Genomic DNA, 1,694 nt, shown 5'->3' with positions numbered 1-1,694 from the left:
ATAACCTTGGTTTTGATTCCCATAAACTTGGTTTTGATTACCATAATTTTGGCTTTGATTTTGGCCACTATAACCTTGGTATTATGGTTACCACGAGAACCTTGATTCCCTTGGTTCCTATAACCACCACCATGATTATAGTTGTCAAAATTGCCTTGGTTTTGGTAATTCCTATTGCATTGGCCTCTTTGATTATCAAACCTTTGAACATTGTTGTTTGACACAAAATTCACATGCTCACACTCATTGTTATCAAACTCATCAACACATTCATTATTGCAATTGTTAGAATCATGATCATATGATCCACATGCATCACAAAACAAACATCCCATAGGCATATTATGTGAAGTGGGAGGGGTTTGAGACTTAGAAGAAGTACCTCTCCCCTTAAGTTGGGAGGGAAGATTTGAAGCTTGAGAAGAGGAAGAAACACTCTCCAACTTGGCTTTAATTGCGGTCATCTCCTTTCCCAAGTTTTTCATTTGAGGGGAAAGATTGTTGATGGCATTGAGATGGTCCACCGAATACAACGAAGATTTCTTGCTTGAAGAATCTCTTTCCCCATCTTGACAATCTCTATAGTAAGTCACCACATCCTCTATTATATCCGCAACTACTTCCTCGGTCTTATTCATGATAGGACCACCGGCCCCTCCATCAGGACATGATTTGCCTTGAGGACTCAAACCACCATAGAAGATTTGGATCACTTGATATGTTGGAATTCCGTGGTGAGGACATTCTCTTTGATACTCCTTGAATCTCTCCCATGCTTCATATAGACTCTCATTTGGCTTTTGCTTGAACCCTTGAATTAAAGCCCTTGCCTCCGCCGTCTTCTTTTGAGGATAGAAACGGGACAAGAAAGCTTTAGTGACATCATCCCACGTTCTCAATGAATTGGGCTTCACCTCTTTATCTAGCCATTCCAAAGACCTTCCTATGAGGGAGAAAGGGAACAACTTAAGGCGGATAAAATCTTGAGTCACTCTATTAACCTTGATTGTGTTGCAATATTTTTCAAACTCCTTAAGATGGTTCAATGGGCTCTGATTCTTAGCCCCACTATATTGTCTCCTCTCAATTAGGGTGATCATTGCCGGCCTAATTTCAAAATTGTTTGTCGGTGTTGTAGGTGGAGCTATGCCGCTCTCGAACCTATATGCACCGGGCACTCCCAATTCTTTCAAGGCAACTCTTGGTTGTTCTCCCATGACTTGCTCTTGTTCAATCTCTTCATCACTTGAGGAACTATAATCCAATGTCTTGTTTGCTACTCTCCTCCTTGAGAGAGTTCTTTCAATATCCGGATCAATGGGAACAATTGAACGATCTCGGGACCTATGCATACAAAACTCAAAGAAAATATAAGTAGCACGGCTACAAGTGTAGCCTAAAGTGTAAAATCTTTTTGTATTTTGCAAAAAAAAGTGGAATAGACTCAACAAAAACATGCACTCAAAGCACCATTCCCCGGCAATGGCGCCATTTTGATGGGATGAAGAACGGTAGGTCTTTGGGCTACCACCCCACCCAATCAAACAAAATTTGTAACTCAACAAATCCCTATTAAGTGTAGTGGTAAGTCAAGGTCGAACCCAAATGAATGGAGGTCGAATGTATATTGCCTAAGTCAAGCTATTCCGAAGTCAAATAAGGGGTTTATAGTAGAAACTAGAGCTAGAGCTAAA

At 40.6% G+C, this 1,694-nt stretch overlaps 1 non-coding gene across 1 annotated transcript; it reads left to right on the top strand.

Annotated features, from left to right (window-relative positions):
• The first annotated feature begins 726 nt into the window (after positions 1-726).
• Positions 727-832, top strand: LOC145621666 (small nucleolar RNA R71). The gene has a single exon (XR_014108486.1). It is a non-coding gene; the product is annotated as a small nucleolar RNA R71 (small nucleolar RNA).
• Positions 833-1,694: the final 862 nt, after the last annotated feature.

The sequence above is a fragment of the Chenopodium album genome, chromosome 27 (assembly GCF_948465745.1).
Source record: "Chenopodium album chromosome 27, dcCheAlbu1.1, whole genome shotgun sequence".
NCBI classification, from domain to species: Eukaryota; Viridiplantae; Streptophyta; class Magnoliopsida; order Caryophyllales; family Amaranthaceae; genus Chenopodium; species Chenopodium album.
This window is presented reverse-complemented; position numbering and strand designations above follow the sequence as displayed.